Genomic DNA, 27,642 nt, shown 5'->3' on the forward strand with positions numbered 1-27,642 from the left:
CTAAATATTTGAAGAAATGTGAATGGACTACTCACTTTTGTTGGGTACTGCTTAGTGCTATAATCAGCCAAATATGAGAAATATGAGGTACAATCTGATCTGCATACAGTGATTAAATTTTTTAAAGTCCATTAATGTTACCGCAGATTTGAGTGCAATGCAATAATGCCGTCAGATGAGTGTCCTTTTGAATAGATAAGTCAGAAGGTAGGGCTTTTTGATGGCCGCAGTAGGCGGGGTGTTGGGAGGGAAATGGGTGCACTCAGCAGTCTGTGGTAATGCACATCTTGCACTACACTAATTGCTTTTAAAAGTGTCAACAGAGCTGCTGCTGCACGGTTGCCGCTAATGCCTTGAGGACCCCGTCCAATGCGCCGGCTCTATCGGCTCTAACACCAGCTCTTCACAACCTCTTCCCGTTTACAGTCCCCCCCCGGACAGCATCCTCCACCGTCTGTAACTCTAGCTGGGGATATTGATATTTTTTTTCCAATAGTCACGATGCTCAGTCCACTCACAGCCCCTCATATAAAAAAGTGAAGACTTAAAAAATTGTACGGATCACTGGGGAAGGGACCTGCAGTGCAGAGAGCTACTGTAACATTTATAGTGCTGAGTAAACACCTGTATTTTAACCCATTAAAGTCCTGGTCTTAGCAATGTTTCGTTCAATGCAATGGTGCTATGCTGTTCATAAGTACAAGAGGAAATGTTTTATTATGGTTTGAACATAATAGGATGAAAAGTGTCTGCTGTAAGTATGGTCTGCTTTTGAAGAAAGAACACGTACAAAAAAAGATACAGAAAATAAGTACAGAACTACTGTCATACCAATAGGGCGGTCTGGAGCAGATAAATAAAAAAATTACCTATTGGCACATTGCCTAATGCTGAAAATTGGCTTCTAAAGGGAGTATAAAGCCTCCAGCTGTAGAACTGTGTCCTCTGGAATGGTGGAGCTTCATCCAGTTTCTTTAAGGACAGGATGAGCAATCAAATCCTTACAGCAATGTTTCATAATGAAATAGAAAGTCTTCCCAAAACAGTAGAGACAGTTAGCAGTTAGCAACAACAGCAGGATAAACTCTTTGTATTCCCCTTGATTTCAGAAGAAACAATGAATGAGCAGGTGTCCCAATACTTTTGTCCATATAGTGCACTAAAACTAAAACTAAAAAAAAGTTGTGTAAAATGTGCAAAAATAATTATGTGACTGATCAGAAGGTCTATGAAAAAGTATGTAATTTTATAATTCACAATGTTTAATCAACAGTGAAAAGCTCAGAAAAAAAAACTAATTAAGAGACCACTGAAAAATGTTTGCAGAAAATGAGAAATGGTAAAAAAAAATAAAAAAGGATCAGACCTGAAATAATGCAAAGAAAAGAAGTTTTATATTTGAAAAAACAATACTAACGTTTTAAGTCTTCAGAAATCAAAATTTGGTGGAATAACCATGTTTTTTTTTTTTTTAATCACGGCTTTTGCAGAGCTTTCATTTGCTTTGTCATACTCTCCACCAGTCTTACACACTGCTTTTGGGTGACCGTATGCTACTCCTGGTGCAAAAATTCAAACAGTTCAGCTTTGTTTCAGTTTTAACGGCTTGTAAACATATTTCTGCAACTTCATTGCATTTCAGAGATTTTCAATGGGGTTCAGCTTATTCAAACGTTAGTCAGCAATCATGGGATGACATCAAGTGACCTACAAAAAGAATGGCAAATGACAGCTGGGGTGAAGTGCATGAAAATAACAGTTCGAAACAGGCTTATAGATCATTTTTTAAAATGGTAGCTTGACATGCTTAGTAAAGGAACTCGCATTGTGTCCTATGACTTTTGGAACCCAGTATCAGGCCTCACTCCAACTCCCTATAATTAACATTGTCTTGCCATTGGCAAACTAGCCAGTGTTCAGGTTCACTTACCTCAAGAAAACACCTCACTTATACAGATGTAATCATTCCCCAGACTTTTACAGCTCGTGAGTTTTGTCGTTTGAGTGTGCATATGATGCTTATATGAATATTTAAAAAGTACCAAAGTGTCTATAGGCAAGTCAGTGGCCTACCTGGTGACCATCTTTGAAAAGTCTTCTATCTGTTTGAATAGGGAAAGACCAAAACAGATTTGATATTTCTGGTTGTTGGACTATTCTGAGTATCTGAGGTGTTTAAAAACTCCAGCAGCACTGCTGTGTCTGATCCACTCGTACCAGCACAACACCACCATGGCAATCAGTAGTCACTGTAGTTCTGGGAATTTATGACGCTCCACTCAAATAAGAAAGAAAAAATAATTGAAGAACAGGGTGAAATGAGGATAGTAAGGTTTGCAGAGAATTAGATACAGGAATCTGTAATTGTAGAACTACAACATGCCCTATATGTAATACGACACAGCTTAGTATTCCATCTTAGACCAGTGAAGACCAAATTAGGCAATGTTATAGTGGGGTTCAGGATTAAAAGGTAAGTACATTTCTCAGTTAACCCTTTATCTGTGTAACACATCTCTAAACAAAACCTAAAAATGTCAAAGAAATGTGATGAAAACTTAAAAACGTATCAACGACATAAACAAAAGATGATTATTGATCCGTTATTGAACTGAGGACAAGGCAGAATGGGGCTATACTGTATATGGTGAAGTGATGGAGAAGTATACTGGGAAACCTGCCTTGACTCCAGGCTTTATTTCAGGTTGTAATCTGGCAACCCTATATTAGTGTTGGAGAAGTTTTACACTACTTTCATACATAGAGTACCAGTCAAACATTTTGCCACCCCTTCTCATTTTGTACATTGTTTATATCTTTGTTTTATCCATCTCTGGAAGCTTTTTTGTGTATGGTTGGGGTCATTGTCCTGCTGGAAGGCCCATGACTGAGGATACACGCCCAGCTTTCTGACACTGGGCCCTACATTGTGACCCAAAGTCCTTTGGAAATCTTCAGATTTTAGGGTTCCTTGCACAGAGTCAAGGCACCCAGTGCCAGAGGCAGTAAAACAACCCCAAAATATATTTGAACTTGCACCATATTTGACTGTAATTACTGTGTCCTTTACTTTGTAGGCCTTATTCCATGTTTCCCCAAAATGATCTTGGCTGGTACATTTTGGCAAACTGCAGTGTAGTTTTTAAAAGCCTCTGTGTCAGAAGTGGTGTCCTCCTCTGTTTTTTGCTAAAGCGTTTAATTTCATTTAAATGTCAATGTATAGTTTGTACTGACACTGATGCACCCTGAGCCTGCAGGACAGCTTGAAGAAATTAAAATATAAATCATGTTCCACTTTTTTACGTTTTACTACAAAATAGAGCTGGGCAATATGAAAATATTTTATCGTATCACGATCAGTTATTTTTTGTGATAAATAAAATGAATCTCTACGTATATTGTGAATTTAAACAGTGCTTCAAAAACTAAGAAAGTGTAATTAGTGCTGTTTAAATGGAGGAGGGCAACGCTGGTTAAATAAGAATCACAGTATTCAAATAACTGTAGTATTTTTTGAAGCCTACTGAGACATCATTTCTCTGTCATAATGCCCAGCATTACTACATAATTTCGTATGTCATTGTTCTTCACAGTTTTGATGTATTTAATATGAATCTTCAATGTAGAGAATAATGCAGATAAACAAAGAAATTGAATAAGAAGTGGTGGTTACAATTATTCAACTGCTGATAGTTATAATCTTGGTGTAAAATGTAATTTGAAGACAGTGAGTACCGAGGTCGAGCATCACAGCCCAGCAGGAGAGCTCATATTCATTAAAAAGCAGACGGCTTCATCCAGGCCCACAAGCAACATGAGATTTTTTATTTATTAATCCATTTATTTTCCCCGCTCCATCGTATTACTCACGAGCGAAAAATAACAATTCATTCACTGCAAGGCTCCCCAATTAGCTTCAGAAGAGGATGCTGATTGAGCCATGATCTAGTGCTTTTACTGGATTCTGTGCAATTAGCTTTCGAAGAATGAGGTCAAAAGCTCTTAAAGGATTAGGCTAATTTAGATCATTTGAAATGGGAATATAATAGGTTGGATCATCAACACTGATTTGGAGCAAACAGTAAATATGAAGAGTAATCTGTAATATCCTAATGATGGTGATGACGTCAAATTGCTGAATGTGAAAAAGCAATACGGCGAAATAATATAATTTAAAAACTGCTATGGAAGCATGATGTAAAAATATAAACACCATATATTAACTATATCATGCTGTATATTTAAAAAATAAATGTGCAACTCTGTACCTGCGTTATATAATGTAATATACTGTAATATACAGCTCTGTTAAAAAAATTGAGACCACTTCAGTTTTTGAATCAGATTCTCTGATTTTGCTATTTATAGGTTTATGTTTGAGTAAAATGAACATTGTTGTTTTATTCTATAAACTACAGACATTTCTCCCAAATTCCAAATAAAAATATTGTCATTTAGAGCATTTATTAATAAAGTTTTAAGAGTTCAGAAAACAGTCTTTGGTGGAATTACCCTGTTTTTTAATCCCAGTTTTCGTGCATCTTGGCGTGTTCTCCTCCACCAGTCTTACACACTGCTTTTGGATAACTTTACGCCACTCCTGGTGGAAAAAATCATGCAGTTCAGCTTGGTTTGTTGGCCTTATCATCAGTCTTCTTCTTGATTACATCCCAGAGGTTTTCAATTTGGTAAAATCAAAGAAACTCATTATATTTAGGTTGTTGTTTTATTTATTTATTTATTTATTTATTTTAGTATTTTTTTTTTTGTAAAGCTTCTTATCTGTGAAGTAAGTGTTTATTAGGTCAGTAATGAGAATTCCTTGTTACGTTTACATAAATCATATGTGGTGCTAAGTTCATGTAAAAACTCTCATATTGCTGAAATAAATAAATTAGTGTAATTTGCTTTGGTGCCTAAAAAATTTGCACAGTAATGTATGTATGTATCATGGCTGTGTATTGCCAAGAACTTGATGATTCGATAAAATAAAATGTTATATATTCACACCTATATATTTAATATGTAATATATTGTAACAAGGTTATACACTGATCAAGCATAACATTATGATGCCCTCTATCCTATCAGCTGTTCGTATAGAACATTAGGTAGTCCTGTATCTGTATCTCTGTATAGTTTATTATTATACTCCTTTCATCCTGTTCTTCAATGATCAGGACCCCACATGGCAGCTACTTCAGTGACACTAGCATGGTGGTGAAGTATGAGGTGTGTATTAGTTAGTGTGTGTGTGTGTGTGTGCTGGTACAGTGAGTAGATCAGTCACAGCAGTAGTGCTGCTGGTATTCTTAAACACCTACGTTAGTGTCACTGCTGGACTTAGAATAGTCAAGTGTCCTTTGAGCTTTCTGTGAAGCTTCAAGACAACAGCATTAAACCCCGTCAGCTACAGAATTCAGTAGCACTGCACCTCCGCCACTGTAATATTCATGCGCCTCATCCACTCCCTTGCATTTCCAACAACTTCATATCGTATTGTTGGAGCATAAAAAACCACATTCACACGTTATCACTGAGACAGCGCAGCACTCAGGAAGAGAGTTCCGGGTACCAGCTGAATAGCTCATCATCCTGCCGTACACACAGCGGCAGCATGTGCCCAGTCCCCCTCTCATTATCACCATTAAAAACAAGCTGTCAGCCGGCGTCCTGAGAGGGTGCTGACACAGTTTAGTGACTCTACCTCCTCGTATGCATTATACATTCGCTCCCAAATCCCGAGGTGTGTGGCATATCACACTGTCTTCTGATTACGGACGCTGGAGGCCATTTGTCATTGGGTGCCCTCTAAGCCCCCTTTCAAATGAATACAGGGATATCAGGAGGACTTGATATAAGCAGACACTGGAAAATTGGAGCTGTAAATTATGAATAATGCAATTTAGGCTCAACAGTTTTAAACAATTTTAATTTCCTACATTGTAAATTAATACTGAAGTCATCCAGACTATGAAGGAACACATAAGGAATCATGTAGTAACTTAAAAGTCTGGAAAAAAGGCTGGAAACTCTGATGAACTTGTACTGAATCTTGTACAACAGAGGTAACTCTTGGTCTTCTTTTCCTGGGGCAGTCCTGATGAGAGCCAGTTTTATCATAAAGTCAACAGTGACTGATGATACTTTCAAAGATCTTTTTTTTTTTGTTGTTTTTTTTTTTTTTTTTTTTTTTTGGGGGGGGGGGGATTTACTGACGTTTATTTCTTAAAGTTTTTTTTTATTATTATTTCCTCTTCATTCCTCTTCATTTAATTCTTTTATTTACCTCTTCGCCATTTTACAACTGATGTTCTCAAACACATTAATTCAAGTAATTAACTCTTAGCAAGTTCAGCTCAGCTGTTAACTGAAAGCGTTGCAAGACTTTAGTATTAATCTTCAATGCTGAACATTGTAAAATAATGAAAAAAACCCTACTAAAATTAAGCTGTGTCCAAACTTTTGACTGGTACTGTATTTTAAACTACATTTGAAACACTAGTTGAAACAATTGTTGCACCTTGCTAGGTGCAAAATGAGTGCACAGATTCACCTCAGACTCGTTTATTTCTATTTAAAAACAAGGGTTAATCTACAGTTACAGTAGGCACAGCATAGAATCACCAGCATTGTCTGTTGCACACACCCTAAAACTGCTGCATGATGTGAAGATGGATTTTGTCAAAACACATGTCTACTTTCTCCTAGTCCACCCTTGTGAAGGAAAACCTTTCTATATCTCACATCCTCAGAGAGCTCTTTGCCATGAGGTGCCAAGCTGAACATACAGTGGCTAGTATGAGACAATTGTACAAAAAACACCAAATTTACCCAAAACGCCACCTGGAACCTTGAAACTCTAACAAGTCACTTGATATCAAGGAGGGACAATGACACGATTGGGCACAATTTGGGCATGTTTACTGGTAGGTGTACTCACTTGCGTTGCCAGATATTTATATCTTGTTTTTTGTGTTTTTAGTGGTGTGCTGCTCTTTAGCTTTAATAGCAGCATGAAGCCTAGTTGGCACAGACCCCACAAGTTTGTATTAAAGCCTTGAAAGCGCAGATCAGCTCCACCTGAGAGCCATCTGGACTCAAACTTCAGAGAAAACAGAAGAAAATAGAACAGATTTTCAATGCCAGTGTTGTGCAAATGTGTGAAACTTGTCAGCCTCTATTATTATTTTTTAAGAGTGACTCACATTTAAGGGCAGGTGTTAGATGGATGTTTTTAATCTGAATTTCTAAATGCATTGGAAAATATTATTTATGCACATGCTCATAAATTCATCGTACATATAAAAACAGTAAATGATGCTTCATAAGCTACAAATACTTAAATCTTAAAGAGTTTTATTTATTTAAAGTGTTTTATTTCTTTTTATGATGTTTTACATTGAAAATATAATAATGAATACTAAAACTTGGGTTGGGCATATATGGGCAAAGAATCTAAACTCTACTGCATCCCAGCCACGCCTTTTTTGGCGTGTACATCATATGGTTTTGCATTGTCTTGCTTAAAAATGCGTCTGATCCCAGATAAGTCAACGCCACTTCTGGGCATGGTTAACATAGTTTTCTTGAAATAAAAGTCAATATAAGTAAATATAGTATACTCTAAACTTTTTTCCTGATTTGAGAATATGATGAGAATATTTCTTCTTTCTTCCTTCAAAGTAAGATTTCAGATACAGACACGCTGTTATTCCACTGCACTAAAATATTAAGGCATTAAGGCATAACGAATTCCAGTACAGACTGCACAGTAGAAACAACATTCAGTATTTATAATAGTAGTACTTTCTCCATTTCTTTAGACATAAATACATAATCTCAGATCAGCAAACTCTAAATATCTGTCCATACACATAAAACTAACTTCAGTTCTGAGCATATAGGACAGTACAAAATCAGAGAGAGACACACAGAGAGAGAACGTGAGATGATTAATAGTGATAGGACTCAAATCTACAAAGTAATCACTCTCTCAGAGGACTTTACATATCATATACATGTCAAATACTATAGCGCATCACTGCAGACCAATGAACAACAAAAGACGATGACATCACAGGCAAGACGATCAAAAGAATCATCCTCCCCAGACGAATAGATCACATACTTGTCATATTCAAGCACTTGTTCGTTTACTTTTTAAGATTATCAAACAAACTTTAATATCAGACAAATATAACTTGTGTAAATATAAAAATCACTTTTTAAAACATGATTTTATTTATAAGGGGGAAAATATATATACTAAATTTATTACACTTTTTCGAAAGCTGAGTTCAATTTCACTACTAACCACAACCAGGCCTGATTATTACCAGACCTGTCAAATCAAGAAATCACTTAAATAGAACCTGTCTGACAACATGAAGCAGATAAAAGATCTCAAAAAGCAACACATTATGCCCCGATCTGAAGAAATTCAAATTTCTAAAGCGTTGTGACTCCAGTGAACCATGGTGAAAGCTATAATTCACAAATAGAGAAAACACCGGTGAACCTTCCCAGGAGTGGCCGGCCGACCAAAATTATTCCAAAAGAGCATGGACAACTCATCCAGGAGGTCCCAAAAGAACCCAGAACAACATTTAAAGAAGTGCAGGTCTCACTTGCCTTAGTTGAGGTCTGTGTTAAGTCATTCAGTCAGTTCAGTAGTAAGAAAGAGACTGGTCAAAATTTTATTAATAGAAAAAAAGCAAAAAAACACTGGTGACCTAAAGGAACATAACGACCCATCTCACATTTACCAAAAAAATTATGTCTTGATGATCCCCAGGACTTTGGGTAAATATTCTTTGAACTTACCTGACAAAATTGGAACTTTTTGGAAGGTGTGTTTCTTGTTACATCTGGCATAAAACTAATTTCCGAATAAGAACATCATACTGAACGTAAAATGTGGTGGTGGTAGAGTGATAGTCTGGGGATGCTTTGCTGCTCCAGGGTCTGGATTACTTGCTGTAATAGAATGAACCAGGAATTCTGCTGTTTACCAGAAAATCCTGAAGGAGAATATCTGTTTACAACCTCAAGCTCAGGCGTACTGCAGGGGTTCTGCAGCAGGACAAAGACCCAAAACACACAAACAAGTTCACCTCTGAATTACTTTAAAAAAAACTAAATGAAGGTTTTGTAGTGGCTTAGTCAAAGTCTGATTGAGATGCTGTTGAATGATCTTAAACAGAATGTTTATGCTTGAAAACCCTCCGTTATGGCTGAATTAAAATAATTCTGTAAATAAGACTGAAACAGATGTGAAAAACTTTTTGCCAGTTAATTAGTAAAGCTTGAGTGCTGTTGTTGCCTCTAAGGGTGGTACAACTAAGTTATTAGGTTTTGAGGGTAAATTAGGTTACAGGGCTAGATTGGTTTAGATGTTTTTCCCTTTAATGAATAAAATTACCAATTAAAAAGTGTTTTTTGATATATATTTACTTAGGTTATCTTTGTCTGATATTAAAATGTGTTTGATAATCAGAAAAATGGTGTGATGTGCAGGAATTCCCAAAGCTCCACACATGCTTTACAAGCTTTACACCCATGGTAGCCTCTACCACCACTGAGGCACCCACCCACACACACACACACACACATTCACAGTACCCCTCACTTATTCACACCACAGTACATCTCTTACCACCATCACAAATGTTCCTCATCTATAATTCAGCAGATCAGACTCATTTCATATTCAAACACTCTGCAGAATTAGTCTATTAGCACACACTGCAGTTTTACAGTCTGCTGAATTCACCACAGAGCTGGCCAATATGACAATATATCATCATATCATGATAAATGTAGTGTCTGTGGTGCACTTTAAGCTTCAGAAATATATTGTGGATATCGTCACTAATTTAGTAAAAAAAAAAGTAACATTGACCAACCGCACATTTAAGTTCAAACATGTCATTTGTTGTGTTCAAACTGAGGAAATGCAGCAAATGTTGCATATTAATTACTCGGTACCACTTGTGTCTGCATGTCTTTGCTATCGTAACAACAGGAAAAGTATGCCTTGTGCAGCTCAAAACACACAAGGTCATGTACTAATTCCCTTAATTAATAATGAGCGTGTTTGGATGTAACATGCAATAAACCAATCAGCGTGTCACTTGACATTCCCTTTAACAGCCAGGTTCGCTCTAAATTTGGTGGATTGCTATTTCAGGGGCGCAGCTACCTGGACGTTTCTAATACTTCTCAGAAGAGGAAACTGACCAGCTCTTTTACGCCCTTTCATAGCTGCTAACAGTCTTGCACTACGGGTTTGTGCACTGCTGCGTGTCCATGTGTGCGAAACAAGTGAGTGTGTACGCATGCTGGGGATGGGCCGGTTGACAATTCGCTGCCAAGAGAGTAATAATATACGTTTTAGGTTTATTTCAGCTAGTGACAACCTTTGTTTTCTATTGCCAAGATTTCGAGACAACTACGCCAATCGGCATAGAAAATAAACTGTTGGTGCGGTGTAAGATAGCAATGAGAATGGCAACACACCTTGCACACGGTGTAAGATAGGGCCCAAAGTGTGTTTATTATCTTATAATCCAGTTTTACCATTAGGCTCTTAATTCCTTTAAAATAAAATATTATATTAGCTTCCTCTTGAAGTTCTAAACATTCTGATTGGTAGAACAGAGCATTTACACCACAGTTTTTTTTTTCTAACCAGGCCATAAAGACAGGGTGGGAGATATCAAATGATGGTCAAATGACGATTTAATAGAATGGAAGTAACAGGCAGACTATCACGACCAAATAAACAATAGAAGAAGAAAAAGAAGTGGCGTTGTGCCAAAAAGAGGAAATTGATTTACCTCTTTTTTATTTTTGTTAGACCAGACAAGTTGAGTTTACTTAACCTTTTTTAAGGCAGCCGGTTTGCTCAATTTTTTAAGTAATGGGGAATGAAAACTTGAGTTAGCATAAATTAAAACATCAAGTTATTACAACTAAAGGAGAAGTTGATTTATTTCTAAGGTAGCCCAGGGGTAATCACTACACACTGATGGTGAGTGTTAATCAGAAACTGTTGGACACACCCAGTATGCAAATATATTGTGACAGAAGCCAATAAAACACATAAATCTTGGTTTGGATTCTGATCCAGATTTTCAAGTGTGAAAACACCTGAAGAAATGACAATTAACCCATTAATAATGATTAATTGGAGACACTGTATAATGATAATGTACTTTAAATTCAATAATAATAATAAAAATCTATCTCTACCTTTTTGATGACAGTCACAGTGCATACAGGTCCGCTGTCACTCAAGCCTGGTCCCGTTTATATCCTGGTACCAGTTCAGTGGTCAGAGATCAGAGTTCAGCCGAGGACTCAGTGTACAGATCCACTCTCCTCTCCCGTTTCAGAGGAATAATCTATAAAAGATAGAAAGTCAGAAGTTTAGACTTAACATCATCTGATCACACAGATTATTAATATTCACACCTCAACTATCAAACCCAGATCAGAACCCACTCTATCTCTCCAGTCTGAGGCAGATCCCTCCAAAACCAAGTCAGATGCCACAGAGCTGTTAGGACAGTCAGAGTGTGCGATATGAGAAATGCAGCAGTACGGAGAAGATACGACTCGTTAGCTTAGGAGCGATGCCTTCCCTCGGGATATTATCTACGCAAGATTGGAAATACTCAAGATTTCAGCCTGAGAAACATCACTGAATGAAATTACCAGCTCTACAGACACTGTAATCTGTTCCACGCTGAGGGTTTATGCTACACCACATCTGACCGACACTTTTATTCTATATATACAGCTCTGTAAACAGCTCTGTAATTAAGAGACCACTTCAGTTTCTCTGATTTTGCTACTTATAGGTATATGTTGGAGTAAAATGAATATTGTTGTTTTATTCTATAAACTATGGACAACATTTCTCCCAAATTCCAGATAAAAATATTGTCATTTAGAGCATTTATTTACAGAAAATTAAAAATGAAATAACAAAAAAGATGCAGAGCTTTCAGACCTCAAATAATGAAAAGAAAACAAGTTCATAACCATAAAATGTTAAGTTAATGCATCTTGGCGTGTTCTCCTCCACCACTGCTTTTGGATAACTTTATGCCACTCCCGGTACAAAAATTAGTACAGCTTGGTTTGATGGCTTGTGATCATCTATCATCCTCAATTTGATAAAATCAAATGAACTCATCATTTTAAGTGGTCTCTTATTTTTTTCAGAGCTCTATCTCTTCACTGCTGAGTTAAAGGTTGTTGCCATGTGGGTCAGTCAGACCTCTTCCTGTACCAGTTTTCTCCAGTCTTCTAAAGTCTTTTGTTTCTGTGTGTGTTTTTTTTTTTCTATTATTCTATTCTATTATTATAATGAATGTGTGAATTTGCTGTGTGTAAGTCTTTAAATGCTGCAGCACAGAGTTCAGTACAGTCTGTTCCAGCACTGCTTTAAGTATTTTGTATCCATTCCTTAATCTCACAATTGTTTATCACATGATTGAAATCTTAAATGAATAACCAAGAATAAACAATAAAAACTGGGGGTGTTTTAACACTTTTGTGTTTGGTAGTTTACATACTGTGTCAATCAGAGAGAAGTGATACTGTTATAAACAACAATCAGGAGATTATTAACATTTTTTTTATAACTGACACAGATACTATATTTAATAGTGATACATTTATAAAGAGATTAAATGATTATTCCTAATTAATTATTAAATAAAGCGCTGCATTATTTGAGTAGAAATCACTGCAATTTGTGGGTGAGAGTACTACTGGTGTATTATGTCTGCAATAAAAAAAAAAAATCATGATAAATATTGTGTATTAAATATATATTTAAAAAAGCATTGGTCATAGCATTCTCATCATAGTGCCTCATAGTGGCTCTATTTTAAATCTACACTCAATAAGACATACCTAATTGCCTATAATAAAAAAAAATCTCACAGTAATTGCAGCTTTTTCCGAATTTATGAACAATTGTGTAATTGTGTACACAATCTCATAATAACTTCATGATAATTTCTTTGTTTTTCTATTTGTATTAAACCAGAAATTGTTTTAAATAAGAATTATTATCATTTTGAGACCATTTATGGCAATCAGTATCATGAGAATATAATATTAGCAAAGAAATGCAATTCCATATTGCTTTTATAAGAGCAGTAAACATTTCATTTTTAATAATATCTAAAATTGAAATATTAAAATTTGGCTATCTGGCTCATTCGTAATTGCTTCAAATAATAATATTAATACTGAGGTCACTGAAAGTTATTGATGTCCTGTCTATATATATAAATATATATATATATATATATATATATAGGGCCTATCGTCCGATAAGTCGATAACGTAATTATAGTGCCGGGTCCAGTGTACACATATATATAGGCCATTTCTAAACAGCTCATTATGGACACTGTGACCAATGGGTTTAGAGTAATCCTCTGCCTCGGTGTTTGTTCAGGCTTTACAGGGGGAGATGTTTCTGCAGTAACAAATAAATAAATAAATAAATAAATAAATGCATAGCTAAAGTACAAATACACAGAGCAGAGCAGATGCACAGTCATGCCTGCTTTCATCTACCAGAGCCGTGGCTGTACCGCAGGTATCTCTGTAGTGTGGAGCCGGTGTGAATTTCCATATGTCAGGCTTCTGTCAGAGGCTAAATCCACTGTATCCTGCAGCATGCGTAATCCTGTATACTGCTAATGTTATGCAGCCAGATGTCAGCTGCCTCCACAAGGCCAGGAGTCAGAGCCCTTCAAGCCTCCAGTGCTGGATGCACAATACCACTGGCTTAACCAGGATGCTAGGCAAAATCCTCTATTATCACCGAATACAGTGATAAAAAGATCAAATAAATGAATAAATAAATAAATGCAAAGAAACTGGTGGCTACTGTAAAAACAGCTTTGAAGAGCCGTCAAGTCGGACAGTTTCCATCTGCAGCCCAAGCGACCTACAGCAGGTCTTGCTTTGTTTACAGTAGATCTCATTGTGTCAGAATGAACAAAAACAGAGTTACATGTCTTTAAGGAATTTCTAGCCAATGGGGACAAAGCTCTCTTGTCATCAGGGCGTCTCATAAAAAAAGCTCAAAAGCTCAAAAAAAGCATCTAAAACCAAGTACAGCATACACTATACTAGTCAAGAACTGGTTAACTAGCTACCTTTCCAATGGAGGCAACCAAGAAGGCTTCATTCTTAGCAACACCATAGCAACCGCCAAGTAACCTCTTAGTGATTACCTAGCAACTGCTTGGAAATTGCTTAAGCAATCACTCATTTTTAACTACCTGCAGAATGTGTATTTTCACACTTTAAACCTCTAAAGGACAAGCTTTACACATGTATTTCTGGACAAGCTGAGAGCTCATTTTGCAAGAACTGCCTAAAAAAGCCTTCAGCCGCTTCATACTCTCTTAATCATAATGGTGTATGTCATCATAACGTCATGAAGGTGTGGACGCAAGAAGAAGATGCAAGAAAAAAAAAAAACACATGCATTTTACCAAGCAAGGTGGTGATCAGTCTGTGCAGTCCCAGGTATGGTCAAACAAGCCTATTTTTCTCTGCAAATCTGCTGTAAATCTGCATGTTGTTGGAGGAGCCTGTCCAAAAGTGCATGCCAGATGATCCAGGGTGGTTTAGCATGTATGGTAGTCATTTAGTACTGTAGATGCCATGCTACAGAATTAGAATTAACATTATTAAGACTAAAAATGTTTTTTTTTTTTTTATCTACATTTTTTACCTTTTTAATCTACTTATACAGCTAAAGCATTTTGTGTAATATCCACAATAGAAACAAATACTAAAACACATACTAATACTGTCGGTGCCTGAAAGGGTTAAGCCATGCTCAAAAAGATCAAGCGCTGAACCTGCTGATAGGGTTAAAGGCTGCTTAACCATGTCACAATATCTGTCTGGCACTAACATAGACGTGATTCAGGCTGGTAGCATGCCATGCCAACTGATCTACTGAATGAACTTAATCCCCTCTATGCCATGCCATAACACTGCGCGACACAGACGTTCATTTATGGCTTAAAGAGACTGTCTGCTGTTTCACACTACAGGGATCCATCACATTCCCCTTATGTGTTCATTTATTTAAAAAAATGCTCATCTATGTCTTTATGTACCTAGCTTTGTGTACTGGTGCACAGTCATGCTGGAACTGAAACTGTTCCCACAAAGTAAGAAGCATGAAATTGTCCAAAATATCTTGGTATGCTTGGTAAGCATTAAGAATTCATTTTTTAATAGAACTAAGGGTCAAAACACAACTCCTGAAAAACACACCACAATCCCCCCTCCACCAAACTTTACATACAGCACAATACTAAGTACTGTTCTCCTGGCAAATGCCAAACCCAGACTCACGGATAGGACTCACGGTAAACTGGACAACCAGACAGAGAATTGTGATTCATAATTCCAGAGATCACGTCTCCACTGCTCTAGAGTCCAGTGGTGACGTGCTTTATACCACTGCATTCAACACTTTGTATTGTGCTTCATGATGTGAGGCTTGGATACAGCTGTTTGTTCATGGAAATCCATTCCATGAATCTCCCTTTGCACTGTTTGTGAGCTAATCTAAAAGCCTGGATGTTTGTTGTGAATGATTCTGCAGAAAGTTGCTTGCTACTAAAGACCTGTGGTCATGGAATTATTGGAATACCTGAATAATGGTTCATATAATATAAACAATTTTGGGTAGTGTACCTCCTGGTGAGAGAAAGTTAACTTCTAAAGTTCAGTCATGTGACTCCTTTGCTGTGTTCCTTCCACTGGCCTTGGCATTAGATTTAAAACCAGGAGCTACTTTAGCTCCAGTATGGCTCCGCTCAACCCACCATCCCTCAAGTCCCACAGAATGGGAATTTTTTGCAAATTCCCACATTTGTGAGATCAGACACTAATGTTGGTCCTAATTCATCCCAACAGTGTTATATAGGTTATAAAGGTTGTGCAGGCCAGTCAAGTTCTTCCACATAAAACTCAATGATGTTTAAAAAGCTCAAAAAGTCAATGATATTTGAGACAAGCCAATTTCGATTTATATTCGCCAGTCATTTTTCAGCTTGATCGGCTCATCCAAGTCTTTATGGACTGTGCACTGGTATAGCTTGACTTGACCCACCATCCCTCAAGTCCCTCAGACAACAAACACCCGAATCTTCTCTGTTCTGGCACCAAGGCACTACATTTTGGATATGTTTTTTTTATTATTATTTTTTTATAATTTTATTTCAATTTTTTTCCCATTTTCTCCCCAATTTACAGAGCCAATTACCCAACCCACTCACTAGGACTCCCCCTATCACTAGTGATGTCCCAACACACCAGGAGTGTGAAGACTAACACATGCTCCCTCTGATACATGTGAAGCCAGCCACCGCTTCTTTTCGAGCTGCTGCTGATGCAGCATTACCGAGCAGCATCACAGCGCGCTTGGAGGAAAGCGCAGCGCCTCGGTTCCGGTACATCAGCTCACAGACGCCCTGTGCTGTGGACATCACCCTTTGGTGATGTGGGGAGAGAGTGCCATCTACCCACCCGGAGAGAGCAGGGCCAATTGTGCTCCCTCTGAGCACCGGCAGCTTGATAGCAAAGCTGTATAAGCGGGGGTACGAACCTGCGACCTCCCACTCATAGTGGCATCGCTTTAGATCACTGGACCACTCAGCACCCTCGCTATAGTTATGTTTGAAGTAAACGACGATGCACTTTCGTAAGTCGCTCTGGATAAGGATGTCTGCTAAATGCCCTAAATGAACTGCTAGACATGCCTCTAATGTTGTAATGACTTAATCACACTTGCACTTATACACTTGCATATATCATCATTACTCTCACACACGTTTTTATTTAATTAATTTATTGGTATTTTTTGGTTGCAGACCTCATGGGGCCTTACCTCTATATAGACTGGGTAAAATACAGAGATAATATTACGCTGAATGAACATAACGGAGATCAATACTGGCTATTTCTGTAGGTTTAGAAGAAGACAGTAATGAAAGGGAAGTAATGTTTGCTGGGCTTGGTGTATTCTCTAAAGTCTTTGAAGTCATTTAAGATGAATCATGCTGCACAAATAGAGGGAATTAATCCAGGCACTCTGTGAGTGTTCTTTTTTAAGCGATAGTTCTTGGACTGTGTTCAGCACTGTTTATCGGGTATCTGATGCTACCTGCTGGCATGCAAACTGTTCCGTTTTAATCAGGGATGGCAAAATACCATTATTTCATTCTCATACAATAATGCAACCTTGAGTATCTGCAGATTAGTCTGTCTGAATACACTTTGCTAATGCTTTTCTAACAGAGCATCAGACTAGACCCTTTTCTATTCTTCTAAAATACGATCCAGTTTTTTTGTTTTTTTTTTACTAATGCCAAATAGACAAAAGTAATGGGACACCTGCTATTGCACTGTTTCTTTTGAAATTATAGGTACAACTGCTTTTGTTGGAGTATCTGTAACTTTCACCTCTCCAATTCCCTCCTCCCTTGTCCACATTGACAAAGTATTAGTGAAGTCAGAATGCTGGATAAATGCTGGATTTTTACATGATAGATACATTGTAGATTAACATTAAAGGTTTTAAAACTATGAAGAAACACATATTGTTGCTGTACAAGAAAAAAATGTCTCTCTAAAACAGCAAATCTAAACGAAAGAGATAAAACCTTCTAAACTTTCGATAGAATGTTAAAATCGTTTATTTTGGGAAATTTTTAACAATTTCTATTAGACCATTCATCAAAAAACTTTGGCACAGGGTAAGGGAGAGTTTGTCTGTTTAAACTATGTAGAAAACCTAAAATCGACAAAAATGGAGATATTTATATTTCATTGGACAACAACGATATGCAATTAAGTAGTAGACAAAACAGTGTTTGACCTTCACAAACACCTGACATAAAACACAACCAAGGTGGTTTGGGACGAGTTGGAGCACAGAGTAAAGGACAAAAACAGTTTACAAGAGTTCAGCACATCTAGAACTCCTTTAAGACAGTAGGAGAACCATTCCAGGTTCTACCTAACGAAGCCGACTAAGAGAATAATGCCAAAAGTGCATAAAGTTCGCACCAAAGCAACAATCAAAGGTGCTACTTGGAAGAAAAGTATAAAAATAGTATAAAACATATTTTGACCTGTTTACAACACTTCTCTGCTTACTTTATATCAGCATATGCATTCCTTGACACTTTTGACCTTTTCGGTATTACTCTACAACGTGGAAAATAATAAAAATAAAGGAAAACAAATAAATAAATGAGGTGTATCCAAACTTTTGACTCGTACTGCATATGGTCGCTGTCCAATGAAAAACAAGTATCTCCTTTTTTTGTTGATTTTTAGTTTACTACATAAATTGAACAGACAAACTCTCCCTTATACTGTCTCAACAGTTCTTGATGAACGAACCAATAGAAATAGAAATAAAATGACCTGAAATAAATTATTTTTACATAAACTTCGATTGAAAGTTTACAAGGTTTTATCTCTCTTCTGTAAAGTTTTAAGATACTTTTTAGATACTTGTTTTTCATTGGACAACGGCGATATACTGTATAAACTGCAAATATACATTAAATACAAAATGTACCCTTAAAGCTCCACAGTATATAGGCTAAACAAAATAGGATATCTGTATCATTTGTTTAAAAAATGATACAGATATTATTGGGTGTGTTAAAATATGACACACCCCTATTGTCCACAGACAATATCAATTTGCAGCATGTTTTTGACCCCTCGATCTAGACGAGACAAAAGCAGTGTATGCTCTATTAGAGGTCATAGACTAAACAGAGGCAGGAAATAAAATGAAATGCTTTAAAGAAATCATGTGGTTGCTTTGAGCTCTAAGTCTCAGCCCTGAGGCCGCAGCTGTGCCCGTGCCACAATCGGTGAAAAGGCGACACCACTCGAGTACAAACTAATCAATATGGTGGGGAGACGCGTCTGATCAGCTCCTCTAGGAGGACAATAGAGTGGGGAAAAGCACCGCTGGCTTTCACCTGCAAACAATTAAAGCTCTCAATACGCCGGAATCAAAGGCCACACTCTCTATTCCACAGGTTCCACATGGACAGCGGCGCCGTTTTGTCACGAGCAACAATGCTATTCAATTCCCTCACGACCGGCCCGGTTTCCCACAGGTCCGAACCGGCCGAGCAGAACCCGGCGCGGGGACGGGTATTCCACAGGGGAGTAAACAACACTGTTCCGCTGCTTTTACTCCTTTAACTTTTCACTCTGCTGGAGCTGTGCACCGTGGCTAGTTACGTACACTGATAACGTGATGGCAAAAGCCATGAGACTGGAACTAGTATTGTGTCCCGTCCCATGACTTTTGCCATATCTTTGCCATGGAAGCTAAAGAACAATGCATGTACCTGCAGGATGGATATATGTGTGTGTGGGGTCTCTGCAGTGGATGTGGATTTCTTGTTTCGTGTTAAATTTGTTTCAGTGTCTGTGTGTACGGACAATTCTAGCCAGACGCAGCCGGTCACCATCATTACCACCCTCTGTGCTCACTGGCCGTGACCAAAAGGTTTACTAAGTAGAGTGAATTCAGACACTACCTCATAATTAACATGCATCAAGACAGGTTGCAGACACACACACACACAGACACACACACACATGAATGGCTGAATGGCTGAACTGTGTTTAAAACTCCGCCCACACACAAACTGAGCTGTTTAGACACATAAGTCTCACATTAATAAACTACGTGGCTTGTTGGGTTGCCAGATTGGACTGTTTTAGACCAAATTCAGGAGGTTGTGTTGGAATGTGATTTGACAGGTGAACAAAACTGTCCAATGCCAAGACTGTGCCCAAAGTTGTTTAAATTTGACTTTACCAAAATGTAATTAAAAAGGGTATCAACAGTTTAATTTGATGCCATGTTGGAATACATCCTGCAATTTAACTGATTTGCTAACCTTTGGCTGTTTAGTTTTTGGACAGTTTTCTTTGCATTTTGATAGACATTAAGTATACAATCTGGCAACCTTGGTGGCTCACAGTCAGCTCTAATCATGTCACTGTCTGTTGCTTAGTAGCAAGTCTCACAATGCATTTTGGGACATATTCAGCTCATGTAGTATGAATTTTACTGTACATTATGATACATTGTGCTTTTTTGAGTTTATAGTGCCTCAAAATCAGGTTCAAATTACCCTTTTTGATTCAGAAAATCTGGGAAAAAAGTCAGAAGTACTCAATGGTGCCATAAAATGTAAATAGGGAGCCATTCAGTCACAGCCACTGTACACCATGAGTGGTAATATTAGTCTTCTATGATGTATGAAATGTCCTATCCATCTGCACTATCCACTACCAGACCTCACAATAACTCTCATGACTTCCTAGAATTCACCTGGCCGTACCACGTACATACTGACCAAAGGTTAATCAACCTCATTCACAAGATAACACCTCACAACTTATTGTATACAAGTGTGGACATCATCCTATGACCTTTCAGCATGTGAGTGTAATGGTCACCATGTATGTTTCTATGTTTTATCCTAATAATGCTGCACTTTAATCACTTTAATCGCTTTAATGGCAAAGGGTTTTATATTGTACTGATAAAAGCTGCTTTTGCTGTATTGAAACACTAATGAAACCTTTTTATTTTTGCTGTTTTATATATAAACCATTTATAAAGATATTTTCCAGAATCTACAAAAGTATTTCAACCCACTTAAAGAACACTTTAACCAGAGTTTGGGGGCATTTTAGTTTTCAGACGGCTTTATAAATATACCACTGCTTTTACTAAAGAGCCCGTTTTAAGAGTTCCTAATTAAGAATTCCTTTTTGGAGCGCAGGTTCTGTGACTGACTGTGTATTTGTTTTTTAATAACTACACGCTTTTGCTCTTGGTATTCTGGCTGATCGTTATATGAACGTTCAGCCAGTGGCATTTTCTGTGTGCATTTTAGATGTATGACCTCCATATACCTGCATACAAAGAGCCGGAATTACCATATTCACAGTAAGAGTGAATGTGGCTGAATGTAGAATGAATTTGTGAACAGAAAGGACAAGTTGAGTCCTTGTAGTTGTAGAAGTTTGATCATCTCAGAAGTGCACATCAGAAACTTGACAAATATTTGATTAAATGTAATAATTTGATTAAAATTAAAGTATTAAATATTACAAAAATGCAGGGCTGCCATTTAAATCAATACTTTGCTGTTAATAACTTGTTTAATACCCACAAGTCAATATGTTCTGTACTGAGCCAGGACTAAAGAACTGTTATAATAAAAAATAGAGATTTTCCTAGAAAACTGATTGCAGAAACTGGTATTTAAACTGGTACTTACTACATTATTTTCATGGGATTTGGACCAGCTTGTGGTAGGTTGTGTGTGCCTTGAGTGTGACACGGCATTAAACAAGGTAATCAGGTAACAGAACAGTAAAAAAGTACTAATGTGTATCTTGAGTATAGTATATTTAATATAGTATAAAAGTGCTCATCCAGTGCTTTAAAATGAGTCGTATTAGTTAATTGCTCATTGATCACCTATACAACATAAGAAGACTGAGGAAGGCTATCGGCATCCTCTGAACCCCCCTCAACCACAGCTACTTCCTGTTCTACCACCTGCCATCAGATAAAAGGCACAACAACATCAGAGCCAGAACCACCAGGTTCAGGAACAGCTTTTTCCCACATGCTGTATATATATATATATATATATATATATATAGATATATATATATATATATATATATATATCTGCTGCACTAGTACACTAAGCTGCTGTTCTCATATTTGCACTGTTCATTTCGTTAACATGATTTGAAGTGGATTACACCAGTCTACTTCTACACTACATATAGTATACATACTGTTAGTAATAGCTGCACCGTGTACATACTTGTATATATGGTATATATTGTCTGCTGTATATTGTACACATTGTCCGTGCACCATACACCATATCTTGGCTTGCACTATGTCTGTCTATTGTCTGTCTTTCCACTAATGTCTATCTGCACCAGAGATATACCCTATATACCTGTATAGTTGTAATAATAGAATAGAATAGAATAGAATAGAATAGAATAGAATAGAATGCCTTTATTGTCATTATACATATGTAAAATTAGATTAAAAGCCACTCCCTTTTTCCAGTGCAAACATACATATAATAATAGCATAAAGTGACAAAGTGCAAAAAAAACAGCTATCCGGACCACCTGACCTAACCAAATGATCAAGACAACAGTTTAGAATGTCATCTTATCACAGTGGGTCTGATAAGATAGGCAGTAAATGTAGAAGGAGGTGGCATTAAAGTCAATTTAATTCAATTTCAATTCGATTTTATTTACAAAGCAGCTTTACAGAGAAAACAGGTCCACGCCTCTTATGAGCAGCACCACAGAGATGCCAATTATTGTGGTGACAACAGTGGCAAGGAAAAACGTCCTTACATTATTCCTTACATAGCTATTATTAAAGCTTTTAAAGCTATTAAAGTATTAACGTTATGGCTTAACTGTGTATGTTGTGATTATCAGTTTTGATTAAGTTTTAATTTATGTATTAACTGCCTAGCCTTAGGCGGCACGGTGGCGCAGTGGGTAGCACTGGGTTCGATTCCCGGCTGGGGCGACCCGGGTCTTTCTGTGTGGAGGTTGCATGTTCTCCCTGTGTCTGCGTGGGTTTCCTCCGGGTTCCTCCGGTTTCCTCCCACAGTCCAAGGACGGCAAGTTCAGGCTAATTGGAACTTGATTGAAATTGCCCCTTAGGTGTGAGTGTGTGAGTGAATGTGTCTGTTTGTCTGTCTGTGTCTGTCTGCCCTGCGATGGATTGGCGGCCTGTCCAGGGTGTATCCTGCCTTCCGCCCGATGCCTGCTGGGATCCTTCACGGATTAAGCGGTTGACAATGAGATGAGATGAAATGAGATTGCCTAGCCTTATTTGGAAGGTAATACAATAGTTGATGTAGACTTAAGACTAAAATTTAGACTTGTCTGTTCTCAGCCACCCTTCCCAGCACTCCCAAACCCTCCTCAGACACACACACACACACACATACGCCCCGCTGCTCGCCGTCTTCCTGCTGACTCTAACAGTGCACGGTTTAACAGCAGGCTGCATGAAGCTCCGCCAAGATAAACAAAGCCTTTTCTCACAGCCGGACCCCCAGAGCCAGCCGGGCCTGAAACAGCCCACCACCACCACCCCCACACAGCCGTCTCCTCCATCCTTCCCCTTCCCTCCTCTCTCTCTCGCTTTACTCCCTCTCTCGCTCTCCATCACTGCTTACCCCTCCGCTGGTTGATTGTACTGATGACCTCAATCAAAAGACAATTACCAGCCGAGGGCAGGAGGCAATTATCTCCCATCAACGTGAGATTGAGCACACCTGAATGGAGACGGCAGCGTTTTTCCGTACTGAGGAAAGAAAGGATACATGAGTAAACTTTAGGAGGGTCTGAGTGTTGGATAAATGTGGAAGAGACTACAGAATCTGTCACTGAGTCTGAAACTGAGACCAATTTCCTTATGTAGGGTTTAAATTCTGTCAGAATGTTAATTTTCCCGAGACTCCCATGTGTCCATTTTTAAAGCCAGCAGAGACTGACATACAAAGAAAGGAAAGCCTGTGGACAGTGGACAGTTTAGTTGGTGACTTTTGAACGTCACTTGCTGTCTTTAAACATCGACTGAAGACTCATATTTTCAAAACTAACAATTCCTAAACTCACACTTTTCTCCTAGGTGTCTAAACATTATCAAAGCTTGATGCATCCCTTGATCCTAGTCTCTACAAACTAGCTCTAGATATTTTTGAAGTGATCAACAAAAGCACGTTTGTAAGTTGCTTTGGATTGGGGAGTCTGCTAAATGGAAATAGAAATTGTATTTGTCAGCTTCAAATGTCCATTATGTCAGTTGAAAACTTATGATTTTAATGATCCTTCTGTATCACGATATGGGTGCTCTGACTCACTGTAATGTAAAAAAAAATAAAGACCTCATGGACAGGTCTGTCTACTAACAAAGAAAAAGCCTGTAAAAACAAACTGTATGTGATGAATAAACACATAATTTCCTCACCACTTTCCAAGCTCTCTTCATCTCTTAGAATTACATAGACTGATTGTTTTAACTTATCTTTAAAACCAATGTAAGTAAGTATTAGTTATTATTAAGTATAATATAAATAAAGATTGGGTCATATTGGGTCTCAGTTAACACTCAATACTCAAAAACCTTCCTCAAGACTACAGTATTAGTGGCTGGGGCTAAACTCTGGTAGGCTGAATAGGTGGTTTTCTGCATAATTTTTTTGACATTTGTAATCTTTATTCAAATAAAGAGTATTAACAAATATAATTTGCCTAAAATATTTACGCAAAAAAATATGATCTTGCAAGTCTTGAACACACTCATTCAACTCACCCAAAGTACAGTATGTACCCCAATTATATCATGTAAATCAACATGTCTTGATTGTAGATCCTCTGAAAGCACTTTTTGATACGCAATGGCTCACATAAATACAAACACCCTACTTGTTCATAGCAAACTTAAAACATTTGAGTGGTTTATCAGTCAAAACTCTTTCCAGCAAGACTCCAGGCCTGTGAACTCTTCACTCTAATTAGCTTTTTAAGGGTCATTAACACATTAAGGGTTCACATACTTTTTCCACTAGCACTAGGAGGTTTTTATGGTTGCTCTCAATGAAGAAATAAATGATCACAATTATTTAAGGCACATAATATTTGTCAATACCCTTGATTTTGACAAATCCAAAGAAAATGTCCAATGTCCAAAGAAAAGCCTGTGGACACTGGACAGTGCAGTGGGCGATAATGATCATGGCCGGCATCATCTGGCTATAATTGTCCATGTGAACAGTCAAGTGACTCACATCTACAAAGAATTCACATCTTCATTCAATGCAAGAGACTCCGCCCACATATCCCACAGGTCACTGAAGCATTATTTAGCTTCCACTATACTAAGTCCTGTCTCATGCTTTCTTTTTCATTCCATACTAGTTCCTGTCCCATGACTTCTGCCAGGTCTGTGCATTTATTTCCAGCTTTATAAGTTTGCTAATTCTGGTGAGACAATTGGTGTTTCTACCACAGTTTCCATTATGCTAAAATGGTATATGCAATAATTGGTCAGTGGTTTGACCAGAATACATAAACAAATCAAACAACTCATTCTAATTTAATATAAAGTTTGTTATAAAGAATAGAGAAGTTTTTACACAGCAGACGTGGAACCAACAGATGAATGAATATTAAAAAAAAATAATAAAAAGTGCTGTTGATTGGTCATCTGTCATTAAAGAAAAATGTAATACTGAATGAACATCTGAAATGTAACTTTTCAAAGCTGTCAACATTTCTGCACTCTACAAAATAAATGAATAAATGGCATCTTCTGTCAACATTTGTGATGCGGGCACTTTGAAAGATGAAAAATAAAAAATAAAAAAGCAAAAAAGAAAAGCCAGCGATGATAATTACAAACGGTTATCTTCACACAACCACTAATTACAATGTGTTACATAATGCTTTTAGCAAGTGCTCCCTAAAAACAAGAGGATAAATAAATAAGTGTTGACAAGTCTTTCAGAACTGATGGAGCATTAAGAGAGATGAATAAACTGGCTTTCCAAAAAAACTATTTTTTTCTTCCAATGTGTCGGCTTTGGCGTTGGCTTTAAAAAGCCTTTTTTTTAAAGAGCTCCATTCGACTCGCAGGAAGACGACACGACAAACCAGACAATTAAAGCCAGTAATCAAAAGATCACACTGTGCTTCACATCAGAGCTCTTTCACACACCCTTCAGACCGGTTCTGAGCTTTCACACATTTAGAGTGAAGTTACAAAAAAAGAGAAAATCCATGCAGGCCTGGTTTTGCTGGACTGCTGTTGAATGACATAGAATGCTCAATGGAATTTCAACAATACAGATGCTGTTAATTAAAACAAAGTAGCATAAAATTATTTTTTGTATTTATTGTATTTCATGGAGCACGTCATGTGACCCCGACTGGTAAAGAACTTGAGTTTAGCTCTCAGAGCCTTAAGATGTAGATTGTATATTTACTACTGTTTAGATACAGTAGCTGGTAAGGTTAGGCACCTGTGGGACACTGCCTATTAGTAGTGGCTTAGAAGGCATTTCTTAACTACACCCTTTTCTATTGGAAGGGCAGAAGATAAAAGACCACTTAAAAATGATGAAAAAGTTTTATTTTTATTTTACCAAATTAAAAACCTCTGGAATATAATCAAGAGGAAGATGGATGATCACAAGCCATCAAACTAAGCTGAACTGCTTGAATTTTTGCGCCAGGAGTGGCATAAAGTTATCCAAAAGCAGTGTGTAAGACTGGTGGAGGAGAACATGCCAAGATGCATGAAAACTGTGAGTAAAAACCAGGATTATTCCACCAAATATTGATTTTTTGTACCTATAAAACTTTATGAATATGAACTTGTTTTTGTTGCATTATTTGAGGTCTGAAAGCTCTGCATCTTTTTTGTTATTTCAGACATTTCTCATTTTCTGCAAATACATGCTCTAAATGATTATTTTTCATTTTGAATTTGGGAGAAATGTTATCTGTAGTTTATAGATTAAAACAGCAATGTTTATTTTACTCAAACATATACCTATAAATAGCAAAATCAGAGAAACTGATTCAGAAACTATAGTGGTCTCTTATTTTTTTTTTTTCCAGAACTGTATTATTAAAATTTCTAGAGGCACATCATTGAGATTTTATTGCAAGAATGGCGCACTAGCGGGCATTGGATCAGATTTCCCCACAAGCAAGCAACCTTGTGGGCCTTTTAGAGGGTCCCTACCCACTGGAGTGTGCCAATGATGTTACTGGCGACACAATAGTGATGCTTCCAGTGGGGTCGTTATGCTAACAGTGATGCTATCGTGATGTTAATGACACATCGTTACACTGTGAAAGGCCAGTTGCCAGTATACTGATAACAGTTGCAACAGTTGCAGTTCTGGGCAAGACTGGCTCACTGCTAACGCTACATTTGGTAAAGAAGCATATATACAGTATATCATCCACAGGATATATCGTCCACAGGAGCCTACCCACCCACAGCATGCACTGTTCACACTTCTGCTTTTAGCGCAAAATGTTTAGAAGTGTGAAATGCATGACCAGCAGTTTAAAGAACTGGTTTTCCCCACTGCTATGAGACTCTTGAACCTAACTCAGAAATGTAATATTTATATATGGAGTTTGTTTAATATTTCATGATTTATTGTATTTTTATATATTTTCCTCTTTATGTGGCGAGGTTTATACTTGGCGAGGAGCAACGAAATAATTTTATTGTACAATTAAACTTGTTTCCTTGATCTTTGACCTTTGATATACAGCAAAACAAGATATTTTGAGTTTAACAAACACATTTATCCCACTCTACGAGGCCTATCTTCACACTGCTTCCATTTCTTATAATATTTCAAACACGGCTAAACAACCCAACATAACCAGACTAACGAAATTGTACCTCCCCTCACTAAAGCTCAATGGAAAAAGACA

General features: G+C 37.4%; 1 protein-coding gene across 1 annotated transcript in view; it reads right to left on the minus strand.

Annotated features, from left to right (window-relative positions):
- cntn5 (contactin 5) overlaps nucleotides 1-27,642 on the minus strand; it is a 394,897-nt gene that overhangs the window by 277,244 nt on the left and 90,011 nt on the right. The window contains exon 3 of the mRNA XM_049483448.1: nucleotides 11,257-11,408. The gene's annotated coding sequence lies outside the window, so the exon portion shown is untranslated. The remainder of the gene's footprint in view (nucleotides 1-11,256; nucleotides 11,409-27,642) is intronic.

Source organism: Astyanax mexicanus, chromosome 9, assembly GCF_023375975.1.
Source record: "Astyanax mexicanus isolate ESR-SI-001 chromosome 9, AstMex3_surface, whole genome shotgun sequence".
Classification (NCBI taxonomy): Eukaryota; Metazoa; Chordata; class Actinopteri; order Characiformes; family Acestrorhamphidae; genus Astyanax; species Astyanax mexicanus.